This window comes from Papio anubis, chromosome 15 (assembly GCF_008728515.1).
Source record: "Papio anubis isolate 15944 chromosome 15, Panubis1.0, whole genome shotgun sequence".
NCBI classification, from domain to species: domain Eukaryota; kingdom Metazoa; phylum Chordata; class Mammalia; order Primates; family Cercopithecidae; genus Papio; species Papio anubis.
The window spans coordinates 73,988,131-74,007,134 of record NC_044990.1 but is presented as its reverse complement, the minus strand read 5'-3'; the positions used below and the strand labels follow the sequence as shown (position 1 = coordinate 74,007,134).

Here is a 19,004-nt window from a genome sequence, read left to right as displayed (position 1 = left end):
ACACAAAACATTGGCAGCCCGGACTAAACTCTGTATACAAGAGACTGACTGAAAGATCCATCTCTAGAGAATGGACAGGTTCATAAGGAACAACTTAAAGGTACTGACTTTGTAGTTTCCCTAGTAAAATGGCTCACTACAGACATCCACTGTGAGCCTCAGTGGACAAGTCCACCTACAATCTCAGAGCTGCTAATGAATTCTTCAATGCCCATGCTGAAGAACTGACTGGCAGACAGTTGAAGAAATTTCCAACAGAGAAGTCAAATGAACGAACAAAGTAACTTGTAACAACTAACGTGGAGAAAACCTTAGGTGGGGAGAAAAAAAATCTAACAATTATAATTAACATTTTCACAGAAACAAAAGAAAATATTGCATCTATGAGATAAGAACAGCTAAAGAACATTCAGAGGAGGCACACAAACACTCTCTTGGAAATTAAAAAAATCATAGTAGAAATAAAAACACAATGGTAGGTTTGGAAGACAAAGTTAACAATATCTTCCAGAAAGAGGTGCGAAAACATTGAGACTTAGAAAATAGAAGAGAAAGACAAGGAATATAAAGGAACGATCCAGGAGATCCAACATCCTAATAGGAGGATTTATAGACCCAGAATCAGTGAGGAGAAATCCTCGCTGCATGGGAAAGTGCAGGTGCACAAAGCTAGATGCAAGTTGTTTAGTCAATTTTAATAAGGTTATTCTGTAATCAATAACAGCTCAAGAATCTCAGTGGCTTCCAACAGTGAGAGTTGGGATGGGCATGATGGCTCATCCCTGTAATCCCAGCACTCTGAGAGGATGAGGTGGGCGGATCACTTGAGGCCAGGAGTTCAAGGCCAGCCTGGCCAATATGGCGAAACCTGGTCTCTTCTAAAAATACAAAAACTAGCTGGGCGCGGCGGGGCATGCCTGTAATCCCAGCTACTCTGGAGGCTAAGGCATGAGAATAGCTTGAACCAGGAGGTGGAGGTTGCAGTGAGCTGAGATTACGCCACTGTACTCCAGCCTGGGCGATAGAGAAAGACTCTGTCTCACAAAAACAAAAACAAAAAACAATGAAGATTTATTTGTTGCTCACTTATATCTCATTTGGGGTTAGTAGACAACCTACAGAATGGGAAAAAGATATTTGCAAATATGATAAGGATCTAGTGTCCAGAATATATCAAGAACTCTTTCAACTCAATAATAAAAAACCAAATAACCCAATTTAGTAATGGAAAAGGGACTTGAATAGACATTTCTCCAAAGAAGATACATAAATAGCCAAAAAACATATGAAAAGATGTTCAACGTCATTAGTCATTAGGAAAAGGCAAATCAAAATAATAATGAGTTACCATTTCAAACACACTAAGATGGCTTTAATTTAAAAGAGTACAAAATAGGCCAGGAGTGGTGGCTTATGCCTGTAATCTCAGCACTTTGGGAGGCCAAGGCAGGCGATCACCTGAGGTCAGGAGTTCAAGACCAGCCTGACCAACATGGAGAAATCCCATCCCTACTAAAAATACAAAATTAGCAGGGCATTGTGGTGCACGCCTGTAATCCCAGCTACTCAGGAGGCTGAGGCAGGAGAATTGCGTGAACCTGGGAGGTGGAGATTGCGTTGAACCGAGATCTCGCCATTGCACTCCAGCCTGGGCAACAAGAGTGAAACTCTGTCTCAAATAAATAAATAAATAAATAAATAAATAAAATAAAAAATAAAAGAGTACAAAATAGAGAACCGCCACACCTGGCCTAAAATAGAGAACCGCCACACCTGGCCTAAAATTAGACATTTTTATGGATAGGTTTTTTTTTCTTAATGATTGCAATTGGTAAATCCAGGTTTTGCAAATGTTCTCATGTAAATAATTGTGGATATGATCTATAACAGAACTTTGCGACTTAGATCATCAATTTTTCCAGGTTTCTTGAAGTGGACCCAAAACTGTTTGAGTAACATCTTGGCCCTGCCTATAAAGATTCTCTGTGAGGACATGATAATAAAAAAGAATGGCGACTTAACATTGAGTAGTAACTATGTGCTAGGCATGCTTCTAATCACTTTACACGTGTTTGCTCATTCTATCCTCACAACGCTGTGGCAGGTAATGTTATTATCACCATTTTTCAGGTGAAAAAATCAAAGCCAAGAAATGTTAAGTTGCTTGCCCCAGACTTCTTACTCACTATAAAATGGAAGAAAAAGAATTTGAACCCTGAAAGGCTGGCTTTAGGAATATGTCCTAACTTTTAAAATGAACTATTCCTTGATTATCAAACATATCCTCATATGCTCAATTTCCTTTTTTGTTTTTTGGTTTTTTTGAGGCAGAGTTTTGCTCTTGTTGCCCAGGCCGGAGTGGAATGGTGCGATCTCAGCTCACTGCAACCTCTGCCTCCTGGGTTCAAGTGATTCTCCTGCCTAGCCTCCTGAGCAGCTGGGATTATCCCACCACCATGCTTGGCTAATTTTTGCATTTTTAGTAGATGGGGTTTCACCATATTGGCCAGGCTGGTCTCAAACTCCTGACCTCAGGTGATCCACCTGCCTTGGCCTTCCAAAGTGCTGGGATTACAGACATGAGCCACTGTGCCTAACCTCAGTCTCTCAATTGGTAACACAGAGTATCTACGCTTCAGAGTCTTGTCAGAAAATTCTCCCTGCATGTTATAAAGTGTGATGTCAAGATACAGTCATCATTGAGAATTTTCTGAAGAATATGAAGTGTATCTATATCCTTGACTCAAGACAGCTTCATCATCTGGGACTACATTGTCTTAGTTCCCTTTGGAATTGACTTTACCCTGCTTTGGCATTTTACAATCGCAATTGACCTGAGGGATGGCACAAGAGAATTCTACAAAACTTGCTTTTGTGTCTACTGTAATGATCTCATTGACAGTATTTTCTGCTCCATCACACAATGTCATTATATGAGTGAAGGACCAAAAAAACCCAACACCAACTGGTGAAAGCAAAATCAGAAGTGGTTGGCTCATGGAATTGAAAAGTCTGGGTAAGTTTCAAGGACTACCTGATCCATGCTCAAATGATAGCAGTGGGATTTAGATGTCCTCACTCCTTCTCTCTTTGTCTTCACCCCATTCTCAGGTAAGCCTTGCTCTTGAGGTCTCTAAATAGCGGCAGCAGCTCTAAGATTCAGGTTCTCCAGGTTCTCCCCTGGTGCAAGTTCAGAATCTCTTTTACAGAGGTCCAAGTGGTCTGATTAGCTCTGGTTCTCTCACGTATGCATCTCTGAACCAACCTCTGTGGACCAGGGGAATGCAATGCCTTGAATGGTCCTATCTGAGCCACATACTCAACCCTTGGTGTGGGAGTGGAGCTAAATCCACACTACGAATAGATATTGTGGGTGGGGAGAGGATGACTTCAGAGCAAAAGTGTTTCGTAATCAGTGTAGAGTAGATGGACACTTGGCAGCAAAAACAGCGGACTCCACTACAGTCCATTTTGGAATATCTGTGGGAGAAATTGTGGCCACATTTTATTTTATGGATACCATGACTCTGTCCCACATGGTGTGAAGGAGGCTTGAACCATATCTGCTCGCCACCTCCCTTAACTGTGAATGACCTATGGCATGCAGTCAGTAAGCTTTATTTCATTTTCTTAATATGATTTTCTTTTTATATTTCTGTTCTCATCTATTCATGTTTCCTTTTATATTACTTACATTTTTATAAGTTGCTTTAAAAACCTTTTTGGAAACAGAAAGTAAGGAAAGCCTTAAAAATGCTGTTTTTAATATTTGATGTGTTCATATTATGTAAATGCTCAAGCTAAAGATTCTACTGGCCATTCTCTTCCTGGAAGAGATAAGCACAGCTATTAGTATCATTCCTATTTATAATTCAACCAGAAAAAAATAGGACATATTTTAGTCTCTGTCTAGACCAATCATTCTCTTCTTGTCTCACTGACAATTTCTGTTTAGCTTTTTTTTTTTTTTTTTTTTGAGATGGAGTCTCGCTCTATTGCACAGGCTGCAGTGCAGTGATGTGATCTCGGCTCACTGCAATCTCTGCCTCCCGGGTTCAAGCAATTCTTCTGCTTCAGCGTCCAGGAATAGCTGGGATTACAGGCACCCATCACACACGGCTAATTTTTGTATCTTTAGTAAAGATGGGGTTTCACCATGTTGACCAGGCTGGTCTCAAACTCCAGGGCTCAGGTGATCCACCTGCCTTGGCCTCCCAAAGTACTAGAGTTACAGGCATGAGCCACCGTGCCCAGCTTGTTTAGCTTTTAATATTCAATTCAAACATCAAATTTTCTTCCTGGATTGCACCCTTCTCCCACCACCGGATCCCTAGATTCGGTGGGTGTCTACCCCAACACACTCCCATTTTTTGTCTGTGGGAAGAGCTCCCCCAGGGCAATGGCTGTGACTCATTTGTCTGTATGGCCAGCTCCTAAGCAAGGGCTCAGTAAATGGCCATGGAAGTCAGGAAGAAAGAAGGAAGGAGAGAGGGAAGGAAGTTAGGAAAGAGAAAAAATTAAGAATGAAAAAACAGAAAGAGATGGAAAGAAGGGAGGAAGGGAGAAAAAGGGAGAGAAAGGAAGAGAAAGGAAGAGAGGGAGGGAGGGAGGAGGACAGGGTAGGAAAGAGAATGAGAAAGGGAGACAGAAAGAAAAAAGGGAGAAAAGGAGGGAGAAAAGGAGGAAGGGAGGGAGGGAGAGAGGAAGGAAGGAAGGGAGGAAGGAAGGAAGGGAGGGAAGGAGGGAGGGAGGAAGGGACGGAGGGAGGGAGGGAGGAAGGAAGGAAGGAAGGAAGGAAGGAAGGAAGGAAGGAAGGAAGGAAGGAAGGAAGGAAGGAAGGAAGGAGAGAGATAATCTATTAACTTAGAGAATGGCTTCATCACAATGGTCTGTATGGGTAAATATTGCCCATGGTTATCAGATCATCTCGTATGTCTGGCTGTAGGAGACACTATCCCCTCCCGCATAAATTCTGATCAAAGTTTTGGTTTATAGAGCAAATAATTCAGAAACTTATATTAAGGATGAAGATCTTAAGAAGATGAGAATTCCCCTCCATGCCCTTCTGTGCACACACAGAGATCCAAAGCCTTTTCCATAGCTGCCTGACAGGTTTCACTGCTGCCCTGAAGAACTCCTTGAGACTGGCAGCAGGAGCAGGATCTCTGTATAATCTTTGTTTGCCTAATAATAGGGCTTTAAGGGTTTTTAAAAGCTGGTTTTCTTTGGGGATCATTTAAATTTCCCATTTCCTGGTAAATATTTTTGGTAAAAACATTATCCTCTTGGATTTCAGAGGAAGTTAAAACAGAAAAAGCTTGAAAGCATTCACAAAGCAATGTGCTCTCAAAACACAGCTATTTATTTGAAGTTGTGTTTTAGTCTGAATCCAAATCCTGCAGTCAATACAAACCTTAATCTGCTGCTTGGTCTCTGTGGATCCATTCTGCCTGAAGCTATGAGCTTCAAAATTCTCAAAGAGTTGGACTTAAATGCTGTTTCTTATGTTTTATAATACTGTTTAATCTGCCTGAAGGTGTGGGATGTAATGTCATGATACTATATAAACATCTGGGCTACTGGACTCTCAATACAGATGAGAAATATTCTATTACTGTGAAGCTGGAGTTCTTTCCTACTATTTCATTGGTATGCATTTGTATTCATAGCAATTATTTATTTAAATATTTTAGCACATATAATTTTGAAATTATAAAGGAGATCTTTTGTTTTTCTTTTTTTCTTGGAGACAGAGTCTTGCTCTGTCACCCAGGCTGGAGTGCAGTGGTGTAATCTCAGCTCACTGCAACCTCCGCCTCCCGGGTTCAATCGATTCTCCTGCCTCAGCCTCCCGAGTAGCTGGGATTACAGGCGCCCTCCATCACACCCGGTTCATTTTTGTATTTTTAGTACAGATGGGGTTTCATCATGTTGGCCAGGCTGGTCTCAGACTGCTGACCTCACGTGATCCACCTGCCTGTCAGTTTGGAGCCAAGTAGGCAGAAGGTCAGCAGAGCACTAGAAAGAAACTCTCTGTTCCCAAGCCAGTCAATGTCCTTCCTCTGGGCTCATGTTCTATAAGCCATCATCAAGCAAACCAAGCTGGAACTATGTCAGCCACCTCCCCCAAGGATCTAATCAAGAGGTAGCTAGCTGTGTGATGGGACAGAGAGAAGGTGAGCTCTGAGATGAATCCAAGACTTTTCAGTGACCACAGTTTCTCTTGGTTAGGGCCCCTGACTCAGAGCCTCACTTCACACAGTGGAGAAGGACCTGTAGGAAAGACTCACGTTCATGCCACAAAAGACAGTCCGTTCTGTTCTTGAGTGTAACATCTTTCTGTCTTAAAAGTAATAGTAATTAAGGCCAACGCAGGCAGATCATTTGACGTCAAGAGTTCAAGACCAGCCTGGCCAACATGGCAAAACCCTGTCTCTACTAAAAATACAAAAAATTAGCCGGGCATGGTGGTACACGCCTGTAATTTCAACTGATCAGGAGCCTGAGGCATGAGAATTGCTTGAACCCAGGAGGTGCAGGTTGCAGTGAGCTGAGATCGTACCACTGCAATCCAGCGTTGGTGAGAGAATGAGACTCTGTCTCAAAAAACAAAACAAAACAAAACAAAAAGTAATTAGCCAGGTGCAGTGGGTGAGTGCCTCCAGTCCCAGCTCCTCAGGAAGCTAAGATAGGAGGATTGCTTGAGCCCAGGAGTTCAAGTCTATAGTACGCTATGATCATGTCTGTGAATAGTCACTGTACTCCAGGTTGGTCAATGTAACAAGACCTCTTCTCGTAATGATTGCAAGTTGCAGCCAAGTCTCCTGCAAGTTCACCTTCCACAGTATATCTCAAATCTGTCTCCTCTTTACCATCTTCAGTACCATCTCCATGCAAGTCTGTGGTACATCCTCTCACAACTGAGATACTGCAATGGCTTCCATGCTTGCCCTTGTCACCTTAAAATTCATCTCCTACTCGGTAACCAGAGTGAGCCTCTTAACTTATGAAGCAAATCATGTCGCACACACCCTTACCTGCTTCAACCCCTTAAAGGGCTTTCCATTTCTCTTAACTAAACACCTAAATGCATGACCTTGACCTACAAAGCCCCAGTGTTCCCTGATCCAGGCTTCATCTGGCTTTCATCCCCATCACCAGCTACTCTCACCTGCTGACAAGTGCTAGAAGACCCTTGAGGCTACCTGCCTTAATGCCTTTGCACTTAGGGATCCTTTGGTCTGAAACACTTTTACTCCTGTCTTCTCAAACCTTGGGGTCTGTTTAAATATTCTCTCCACAGACAGAGTGTCACCCACCCTCTACATAAAACGTAGCGCAATTCCTCTACCTCCCCATTATTGGTTGTGTGCTGGTAAACATTTAGCAACTGGCTTTTGCAGGTGGGGTGGGTGGAGTAGGTGGAGGAATCCCTGATTGTTAGTGCTTGCTTATTTCTGTGGTGTAAATTCTCCTACCACAGCTAATTTCTAGTTATCAGTCTGAAGTCAATAGGCTGGAAGATTTTTTCTTTCTTTTTTTTTCTTTTTTGAGACAGGGTCTCGCTCTGTCACCCAGGTTGGAGTGCAGTGGTGTCATCACAGATCATTGTAACCTCCACCTCCTGGGCTCAAGCCATCCTCCTGCCTCAGCCTCCAAAAGTAGCTGGGATTACAGGCATGCACCACCATGCCGGGCCAATTTTTTGATTTTTTGTAAAGATGAGGTTTCTCTGTGTTGCTCAGGCAGGTCTCGAATTCCTGAGCTTAAGCTATCCTTCTGCCTTGGCCTCCTAAATTTCTGGGATTATAGGCATGAGCCACCATGCCTGTTAATAGGCTGCAAGAGTTCTGAAGCATAACAATCAGTTCTTGAGAGCTGATGCAAGCTGGCTCCAGCTCTTCACTGCATGATTCTCTATCACGCAGCACTGCTTATTTCCTTTAAGGCACCCATGAAAAGCTGTCAGATTATATACTTGTTTCTACACTTGTTTTTGTGTTTATCTCTAAAGCTTATTGACAGAGATTACCATGCAAATTCCATGAAAAAAGGTCTATCTCAACCATAGTCCAATGCTTGTCAATGTAGTATATATCCAATATGTATTTATGAATGAATAAGAGCTCATTCTGTACACATGAGTCTTCCCTTTTACAGCGTTTTCATTTTCTTAGTTTTCCTAAGTTTTAAAAAAATAATTTTTTATTTCAGGGAAAAAGCTCTATTTTACTGCTTTTAACACCCAGAAGCCAAGAGGGAGACAGGATGTTGAGTAAGAAGGGTGTGAAAGAAGAAAGGGCTGGAAGGGTTTGTTAGAAGGGTGTCATACAATATGACGTGGAAGGAATTTATAGTTTGAAACCCTGTAGTGAAATGATTTTTAGTCGTCATGTTAATTGGAAAACAAGTTTATTTTCAGCATAGAACACATTCTGTCCCTTGTTACCTAAACTGTAAAATTTCTTCTTCATCACAGTGCCTCCTGCCCAGCACAGCGCCTGCCAGAGGGGTATGTAAATAATAAGTAATAAATAATGCTCTTGACTATGGATCCTAAGGGTCGTTCTACGATGGTAGGAAAGTTCCCAATTCAAGCTAATAAAACATTTATTGGACTGGGCATAGTGGCTCATGCCTGTAATCCTAACACTTTGGGAGGCAGAATGGGAGGATTGCTTAAGACCAGGAGTTCAAGACCACCTGGGCAGCAATATAGTGAGATTCTGTGCTCTACAAAAAACTTAAAAATTAGCTGGGCGTGGTGGCATGCTCCTGTGGTCCCAGGTCCTCAGGAGGCTGAGGTGGGAGAATCACTTGTGCCCAGGAGGTTGAGGCTGCAGTGAGTCAAGATTGTGCCATTGGACTCCAGCCTGGGCAACAGAGTGAGACCCTGACTCCAAATAAATAAATAAATAAAGATAAAATAAAACTCTTACTGTATACCAGGTATTGGTGAAAACAAAAATCAAAATGCCTGGCACTTTCTGTGGGTGAAAAGCTGATGTTTCTGCAATCAGGTTCAGTCTATTTTCCTAAGGAAGCCTATAGGGCCCTAAGCCCAGACACACAAGTGCAGTGCTCTAGCCTGCTTGAAAGCACGGCCAGCGTGGTGGAGGTGGCAGAGAGGAGACAGTACCAGGTGACTGGGGGACGTGGCACAGGGCTGCAGCTGATACTGCTCTAGGCCCCTGGGAAATTCCGAGGATATCATCCTGTGTGGCACAAACTAAGATACAGTCCTTGGGTGAAATCATCTCCCTCAAGAGAAGTTAAAACCCTCGCTATCCCCCTATTCTCCCATCTCTCCCTTCCTAGACTTGTTGGCCAAACACATTGCTCACATTTACATCGAAAACAGATACACAAACCTAAAACAAACAAAAAACAACAAAAAAGGAGAGGGAATCTTTATCTAAGATGACTTTTCCTAGTTATATCATTGGTCCTAGCCTTGTTGGTCAAACACATTGCTCATATTAACATCAAAAACAGACATACAAACAGAAAACAAACAAACAAAATACAAAACAGGAAAAAAAAAGGAGAGAGAATCTTTGTCTAAGATGACTTTTTCTACTTGTATCATTGGCCTGGGTCTGAAACACCAAAGGAGAAGCTTCCTCCCCTCTTCTTTCTCTCACCTCTGCCTACTGCAGAAAACTCTTTCACAAAGAAACACTTTTGTGTGAAACCAGTTTCCTTCATATCACTCAAGTTCTCAACACTTGTTCTGTTAATAAACAAACATAGGTTTGGAAGTCCTCCCTGTTTTAGGACTTCCAAACCTATATTTGTTTATTAACAGAACAAGGATTTAGGATTTTTTTTCTTTTTCCTTTTTTTTTTTGTTCTCTGCCATTCTATCATAGGTTTTGCTTTTTCACCTAAAGAAAATCCCACAATGGCTTGGATACAATGATACTAATCTGTGTTTACAGTATCTCACTTTACTTCTTGCTATTTTGAGTTCTTACAGCTGACTGACTTTCAGATGTATGAAAAAATTGGACCAAGTTCTTGAAAAACTGGTTGTCAAATCCTAATTCTGTAGATGTTCCAATAATTCTTGCGCTTTAAAAAATGATCCCTGTCATGAAATATTTTATTTTCTAGAAAATTCTTATGCCTGACAAATACGTCATATTCATAGAGTACTTTTCTATTAGACTTCAGGTGCTTTACATTTTTTTGGCTGACAGAGTGTTTCCAACACCCTGAAAACTTTCTTAGTACCTTTGGTTTATACTTGGAGGACTGAGGCCTGAATAACTTGTCTCACATAGCAAGGTAGTCAGTAATGGAGTAAGTTTCCAACTTGTTTATTGGAGATTTACTGGTTCATTGGAGACTTACTCCAACAAATTTTCACTTAATTTCCTAGCAATATAATTTATGAATTATCAATATTAAAAGATATCTTTATTGTGAAAAGACATTTTATGTGCTTACAAGAATAGTTTTCACAGTGTATAAAACAGAATATACATATTTTATATAATTATATATATATAATATACACACACACACACACACACACACACACTTAAGCCATAAAAACAATTCAAACGAGGATATAGAAAAGATTATGGTAAGACAAATGAGCAAAGGCTTAATAAATAAATGTTCAAAAATCAATTCTATGTAAAGATAAGATCTTTACCCTTGAAACATTTACCATTAACCTAGGAAAACAGAAAACAAACAGTCTCTAATTTGACGCTAGCACAAAGAACCAGAGTCCTTGTGCAAAATACAAAGATCTTCCGGAACTGTCAAAGGAAGGAATGAATTCATAAACATTAAAGTGTGCTCAGAGGGGTCAGGACAAGCACAGGCTTCTCAAAGGAGGTGAGTGCTCTTTAGGTGGGAAGATGGTGACCATGTGGAAAGAGGGAGAAGTGTAAGATTGGCCTAAGCAAAACTCAAAGGCAGAAATGTCTAGATTTTCTCCCTCGTCAAATGTTCTTCACTAGAAGCCAGACTCTCCATATCATCCCAGGGTTTCCCTCTGGGGAAGGGGAAGGAACACCACCACATTAAATGTGACTCATCTCAGGCTCAGAAGCCGTGGTGTACTGGAACCTGCTTGCAAAAGCTCAAGAGAGCTTTCCCGTTGCCATTTTGGGGAAGTGAATGACAACACGTTGGTAGTTTTGGTAGTTTAGAATCAGCCAAGGTGGGAGTATTTATACCACAGAAAACGACGAATGCTACAAATCAGCCCCCCATGCCCATCCTACCCACCAGCACATCTAGAAGCTGTGCATTTTACAGTCAGGGAGCTATGGTGGCAGCTGTGTGAGAGGAAGAGAAAGGAGATCTCTGGGAGTGGGCCAGAAGAAACAAGTAAGGAGTCGGAGGTAGAGACAAAGCCGATGGTGGCAGGAAACCACCAATGACCATCAAGAAGAGCGAGTGAGTCACCCACGAATTCATGGGAAAGAGATGAGTCCAGAAGGGACTGGAATCGTCGGGAAAAGCAGAGTTGCTTAGTGCTCTTACTATATGAGTGCTGACTTAAGATGTTAAAAGTCTGCTTATATTTGGTCCGACACCTAACATCTTTATGAAGCTAAAATTATTGTTGCTTTGCTATGTCACCAGTCATTTGTTTCTCTGTTCATTGGAGCAGATCCAAAACAATTCTTTAATGAATTCTGGCACCACCTGCAGGTACTGCTGCCACTCGCCTCTGAATTAAGGAACCTCAGGGGTGATCTCATTCTGCTCAATTTTCCTCGATGTCAGACCTGACCCCCAGCCAATTTCCTGTTAAAGTGCATAGGTCCGGCCGGGCACGGTGGCTCACGCCTGTAATCCCAGCACTTTGGGAGGCCGAGGCGGGCGGATCACGAGGTCAGGAGATCGACATCAGCCTGGCCAACATGGTGAAACCCCATCTCTACTAAAAATACAAAAATTAGCTGGGCATGGTGGCAGGTACCTGTAATCCCAGCTACTCAGGAGGCTGAGGCAAGAGAATCACTTGAACCTGAGAGGCAGAGGTTGCGGTGAGCCGAGATTGCACCACTGCACTCCAGCCTGGACGACAGAGCAAGACTCCATCTCAAAAAAGAAAAAGAAAGAAGGGAAAGGGTCTTGGCACAAGCCAAATTACAAATGTGTCTATTTTATGTTTATTCGAGCATTAGTCCTCACTTTGTAAACATCTGCTTTGCCCACTGTCTCCTTAGTTCATTTTACCTGTTATGGCAGTGATCCGACAGCGGTAAGAGCTTTGAGTTGTATTTGCTTCACTGTCTGCCAACAACCACCTTGGAGCCAAAAATATCCTTCAGATGAGCCACAAAGGGACTTGGCCTGGGCTGAAACCAAAATCAACTTCCAAAGACCATAGTACTTATATGAATGAGAGCTCACAGCTGCGCACTAAAGAAAGTGAGTCAGCCAACAACCTTAAGTCCCCGCGTGCCCATTGTAAGACATCCCTGGAATGTGGCTCTCTGCATTTGAGCAATGGGAAAACAATGGGGCTACAACAATACCTGCCTTTAAAAATGAGTGGGTTCTGCTAAATTTCCAGAGAGAGAACCAGAAGATCTGATTTTATATTTTTAGTTAGGAAATTCCTTGTTTTCTCCCTGTGGACCCTCAGAACCCGATACCATCCTATCACATGGGCTTGCAGTCTCAACATAGTGTTAGAATTATCCCAAGGAACACACCTTTTCATGGAAATTAAGAGTGAATACAGAAACATGTGTTTGCCTTTGAAAATACCCAAGTTTCTCTACTGGCAAAAAATATTCCTTTGATCCATTTGTGAATTTTGGCTATTATCCTAATTTTCTTCTACCTTCAACAGATAAATGTTCTTGAGTTGGGGGAAGAGTAGGGTTAAAACTCAAAGTAAATGTCACCACCTTTAATCTGACGTCTCCTTCTACTTCTTCAAATTAGTGAGAATTTTCAATGTAATAATCAACAGTGATTTTATGCAGATAACCAAAATGGATGCTTTTAAAAAAATATGCAAAACTGGCCAGTGTGATGGCTCAAGCCATAATCCCAGCACTTTGGGAGGCTGAGGTGGGAGGCTCACTTGAGCTCAGGAGTTTGAGACCATCCTGGGCAACACAGTGAGATCTTATCCCTATAGAAAGGAAAAATAAAAATTTTTAAAAATATTTAAAAATTGCTGGGCATGGTGGCTCATGCCTGTAATCCCAGCACTTTGGGAGGCCAAGACAGGCAGATCACCTGAGGTCAGGAGTTCTAGACCAGTCTGACCAACATAGTGAAACCCCATCTCTACTAAAAATACGAAAATTAGCTGGGCATGGTGGCATGCGCCTGTAATCCCAGCTACTCGGGAGGCTGAGGCAGGAGAATCACTTGAACCCGGGAGGCAGAGGTTGCAGTGAGCTGAGATCGGGTCACTGCACTCCAGCCTGGGCGACAGAGTGAGATTCTATCTCAAAATAAATAAATAAATGAAATAAAAAAATAAGAATATGTAAATGTCATCTCATATTTTAGTAAATGTGATTGTTTCTTGCAGAGGACTTAATGTTTCTTGCAGAAGTAAAAAATGTAGGCAGACAGAAGAGAATATTCCTGTTTTCCTGTCCATAAATATGCCCATATATCATCTTCCATAACTTACACTATTCACCTCACTGTAGTCCTCTTTCTGATTTAATTGTCATACTTCTTCAGTAATGATATTTGCTTGCTTGGCTGGCTTTATTGAAAATCTGTACTTCAAACTCTTTTCAATGTCCAAATCCAAGAAATATCTTAAGGTGTGCATTTTCCTGTAATTCCATGTAGTACCCATGACTACTCATTTTTATGTCAATATTTAAAGTTCTGATAAAATACATGTAACATAAAATTTACTATTTTAACAATTTTTAAGTGTACAGTTCAGTAGTGTTAAGTATATTCACATTGTTGTGCAACCAGTCTCCAGAACTCTTTTCAACTTGCAAAACTGAAACTCTGTACCGTTAACAACAGCCCACCATTTCTGCCTCCCTCTTTTCCCTAGCAACCACCATTTTACTTTGTGTCACTATAATTTTGACTAAGTGCCTTATATTAGTAGAATTATACAGCATTTTTTTTTGTGATTGGTTTATTTCATTTAGCACAATGCCCTTAAGATTCATGTATGTTGTAGCTTGAGTCAGAACTTCCATCCTTTATAAGGCTGAATAATATTCCATCGTAAGTATATACCACATTTTGCTTATCCATTCATCCATCCATGGACACTCGGGTTTCTTCCATGTTTCAGGTTTTGTAAACAGTGCTGCTATAAACATGGGTGTACAAATATCTCTTTGAGACCTTGCTTTCCATTCTTTTGAGTATTTAACCAGAAGTGGAATTTCTAGATCATATGGCAGTTCTATTTTTAATTTTTTGAGGAACCTATGGACAACCCTTGATACAACATCCTTCCCTTTGGTTTTATTCAAAAATGCATTCTTTTGAATATTGTACCTGTATTTTTTTCAATACTTCTTAACCCTCAATATTAGCCACTTTCCATGGTTTAGCATTTGACCCTCTAATGTTTTTTTCTTTACATTTTCTCCTTTGGTAAACACATTCACTCTTGTACCTTTTATTAATATTATCATCTCTATGAAAATCTACATATTCACCTCGGGCTTCTGTCTTGAGATCAAAATATGTATCTATATATTAAATATCTCCAATGGGCAAATATCCAAAATATAGGCCCAAGACAGACTCCATCTGTGAATCCATTTCTCTTCACCCTACACAGGAAGCATTTGAGCAAATTTAACACTCCCACAGGATACAGCGAACCAACAGTTAGAGGATGGTATGCTTGGGTGGGCACTGGGAACCTGTTAAGACTTTGAGTTTTACTCCCATCCCTTTCATTCATTCATACAAATATGTCCATCAGAAGAGATAGATGCTCCAGAAACAGGACATCTTTGCTGAAGACCTCTTTTACTGAGTGAGCATAATGCATCGAGAGACTGCACATCCCTCTCACTTAAAACATGCTCCCGGTTGGGCAAAGTGGCTCATGCCTGTAGTCCCAGCACTTTGGGAGGCCGAGGCAGGCAGATCTCTTGAGGTCAGGCGTTCAAGACCAGCCTGGCCAACATGGTGAAACCCCATTGCTACTAAAACATACAAGAATTAACTGGGTGTGGTGGCGGGCACCTGCTACTGCACTCTAGCTTGGCTGACAGAGTGAGACTCTGTCTCAAAAAACAAACAAAACAAAACACAACAACAACAAAAAACATGCTCCCAAGCTGCTCCTCACCATAAACCTGCTGGCAACAGTTGAAGCGGGGAAAACTTTCTAGAGAAGGAGTGACTAGGCTGATTCACAGTTTTGTATGGCCACTCCCTAGGGCTTCCCAGACATTTGAGAGGTGGGAAATCACAAGTAAAGCCAGACTTCCTGTAATTAAGCAGGTGGGAAGACAAAAAAATCAAGCTTTGAGGTATTACTGCAATTATGATCTCATTTGCACTCCCAGACAGGTGATTTCTTTTCTAGATGAACTGTAGACTATATGCCCAAGTCAGGAACCTGGGAGTTGAGCTAAACTTCTTTTTTCTCACCTTTAAAATCTAACAAGTTTCCAAGTGAATCTATCCTTTTTAACATGTGCAGAAGTAAAATACTATAGCTTAAAGGATTGGGTTGGGGGGGGACAGTGGTGGTGGTTATAAATGAAACACAACTATTGTAAAATTCTTATATTAGATTATATGAATTCAAAGTAGACCCTGATAAGTTAAGGGTATACATTGTAATCCCTAGAACAACTATTTTAAAATGCCAAGAAGTATAGCTAAAAGATCAATAAAGGAGATAGAATGAAATATTAACAATTATTCAATTAACAGAGAAGATAGAAAAGAGGAGCGAAAAGCAGCTGGAACAAATAGAAACCCCCCACCAGCAGGATGCAGACTTGAACCCAACCATATCAGTGATTACATAAAATGTAAATGGACCACTAAACATTTCAAATAAAGGCAGAGATTATTAAACTAGATTTTTTAAAAAGATAAAAATAGGCAAGACCCAATTATATGCTGTTTATAAAAAAATGCACTTTCAATATAAAGAAACAGACAAGTTAAAAGTAGAAATATGGAAAAAGATATCCATGTAAACACTAATCACAAGAAGGCTGGAGTAGCTGTATTGACTTCAGACAATGAAGACATCAAGACAAGAAGAATTACTAAAAATGATGAGAGTCATTTCATGATAAAAAGGTCAGTTTACAATAAGACCAAGAAAAGTTGGGCATGGTGGCACACACCTCTAGTCCCAGCTAGAGGCTGAGGCAGAAAGGTCACTTGCACCCAGGAGGTCAAAGCTGCAGTGAGCTACGATTGCACCACTGCAGTCCATCCTGAAACAGTGAGATCCCTATCTCTAAAAACAAAAAAATGGGCTGGATGTGGTGGCTCACACCTGTAATCCCAGCACTTCGGGAGGCCAAGGCGGGTGGATCAGTTGAGGTCAGAAGTTTGAGACCAGCCTGACCCACATGGTGAACCCGTCTCCACTAAAAATACAAAAATTAGCCAGGCGTGGTGGCATGTACCTGTAATCCCAGGTACTTGGGAGGCTGAGGCAGGACAATCGTTTGAACCCAGGAGATGGAGGTTGCAGTGGCTGAGATCATGCCACTACACTCCAGCCTGGGTGACAGAGTGAGACTCTGTAAAGAAAAAATAAAAAAAGAAAGAAAAGAAAGAAAGAAAAACTAAGAATTAAAAAAATATATTTTTAAAGACCAAAATAATCTGCCCTCAATGGTATCCCTTACATGCCATGTCTTCTCTGCTTCTTCTACTCCTTTTGCTCAGTTCAATTTTCTTGGTTTCCCAGGAGAATGGTGTCACTCTTCCATTCAAATCCATCCCAGCAACAAGTTTATTTTTAAAACGAAAATGAGGTCACTTCTCTAATTAAAAACCTTTAATGGTTTCTGGTGGTTAGCTGGATAAAGTTTAAATCCCTTCCGTAGCTTCTTATTGGTGCCTCAAAGGCTTGCCCCAACCCACCTCTCCAGCGTTGTCATTCACTGATCATCACTCATGCCAGACCTCACTCACAGCAATTGCTTCTTGTTCCTCAGCAAGCAGTGCTGCTTTCTGTGCATCCTTCCTCCACGTGCCAGAGACCTCCTCCCTTACCTTCCTCCACACATTCCTGAAACATCCTTCTGTACTCAGTTACAAGCTGTGCATAAACTGGCCTCTCCCATCCTCCCACTCCACCCTTACTCTACTCCAACACTGGCCTCAAATGTAGCAAGTTGGCTCCCATTTGAGGTTCACTCTTGGCATTTGCTATTCCCTCTGCCAGACGCACTCTCCTTCCTGGATCATGGCATGGCGACTAACCCCTTTGAGCCATTGAGGTCTCGGGCCACATAGGTACTTCACAGAGATGCTTTCTCTAACTTCCCATTCTTATGCAGACCCCGCCTCACTCACTTGCATCATGCTGTTTTACTGACCTCACATCTCTCAGCCTTATTTATCTGTTTAGTGTCTACATTATCTGTTAGATGTTACATTCTATTGAATGTAGACTCTAGGAGAATGGGGAGCTTTTGGGCTTTATTTAAGGATATATTATCAAATTTTAGAACAGTGCCTGGCACGTGGCAGGCAGTCAGTAAGTATTTGTGGACTACATGAATGGTAGGTGGGTGGGAACATTTAGTATAGAGCAAGCTTGTCCAGCCCTTGGCCTACGGGCTGCCTGTGGGCCAAGAACGGCTTTGAATGAGGCTCAACACAAATTCGTAAACTTTCTTAAAACATTATGAAATTTTCTTGCGATTTTTTTTTCTTTGTGCTCATCAGTTATCATTAGTGTTAGTGTATTTTCTGTGTGGCCCAAGACAATTCTTCCAATGTGGACCAGAGAAGCCAAAAGATCGGACACCCTTGATATAAAGGAACTTTTTTCTAGTGCTAAATCCCTTCCCAACGTGTCAGGCTTGCTTTGTCAGTGCCTGAGTCAGTGTTGGGGCTCCCGCTGCTGATTCCATTGATTGCCCCCTTAGGCAGTTTCCCTCCCAGACTCTCAGGCCTTCCTGGGAACCCTCCACCTCCACTGGCAACAGGGCTGGTCAGGGCCAGATCACTAGGTCTACCCCAGCGCCTGTCTATCTGCCTGTCAGCATGCAGATCCAAATCACTTAGTCCTGTCTATTTTCTTTTCTTTTTTTTGAGATGGAGTTTCACTCTTGTCAACCAAGCTGGCGTGCAGTGGCATGATCTCGGCTCACTGCAACCTCTGCCTCCCGGGTTCAAGTGATTCTCCGGCTTCAGCCTCCCAAGTAGCTGCAATTACAGGTGCTTGCCACCACGCCCAGCTAGTTTTTGTATTTTTAGTAGAGACGGGGTTTCACCAGGTTGGCCAGGGTAGTCTAGAACTCCTGACCTCAGGTGATTCACCTGCCTCAGCCTTTCAAATTGCTAGGATTACAGACGTAAGCCACCGCGCCTGGCCAGTCCTGTCTATTTTCAATGCTGACTAATCAGAGAAGGGTGTTGAATAATTGCTGCCAATCATGATTTATAAAACCCTTTTAAACACAACTCCATGCATTTTCGTGGACTTCTTAAAACGTATTCCTGGCATGGACAGATTAATGGATAAACAAGATGTGGTCTATCCATACAATAGAATGTTACTCAGCCTTAAAAAGCAAGGAAGTTCTGACTCATGCTACAACATGGATGAAACTTGAAGACATCATGCCAAGTGAAAAGCCAGTCACAAAAGGACAATTTCTGTATGATTCCACTTATATGAGGTATCAAGAGTCATCAAATTCATAGAGACAGAAAATAGAACGATGGTTGCCCGGGAGTGGCAGAGGCAGAAATGAGTTCTTTAATGGGTTGAGAGTTTCAGTTTTGCAAGATAAAAAAGTTCGGGAAATTGCTTGTGCAACAGTGTAAACGTACTTAACACTATTGAGCTATACACTCAAAAG

General features: G+C 41.6%; 1 protein-coding gene across 2 annotated transcripts in view; it reads right to left on the bottom strand.

Moving 5' to 3' along the window:
- The window catches only part of CLDN10 (claudin 10), a 124,124-nt gene that overhangs the window by 51,905 nt on the left and 53,215 nt on the right, over window positions 1-19,004 (bottom strand). The window lies entirely within an intron of this gene.